The sequence below is a fragment of the Penaeus monodon genome, chromosome 28 (assembly GCF_015228065.2).
Source record: "Penaeus monodon isolate SGIC_2016 chromosome 28, NSTDA_Pmon_1, whole genome shotgun sequence".
Taxonomy (NCBI): domain Eukaryota; kingdom Metazoa; phylum Arthropoda; class Malacostraca; order Decapoda; family Penaeidae; genus Penaeus; species Penaeus monodon.
In genome coordinates, this window is record NC_051413.1 from 1,598,617 (window position 1) to 1,598,843 (window position 227).

The following is a 227-nucleotide window of genomic DNA, read 5'->3' on the forward strand; positions in this document are numbered from 1 at the left end:
TGGGGTGAAAAACTAAAGAAATTTCTGCTATATAGAACAGTACACACTTTAAAGATTGAAATGTATAAAAGTTTAAATGTATAAGTTTTAATCGGTACCACAAAAATTTTTGCACTTTTAGTCTTCCATGTTCAGTTATTAGACTTCATATCTTTCTACAATTGAGAAAATTTGCCACATCTGTCATTAGTGGCTTATTGAAAATGCATCGATCTGTGCCTCCAAGC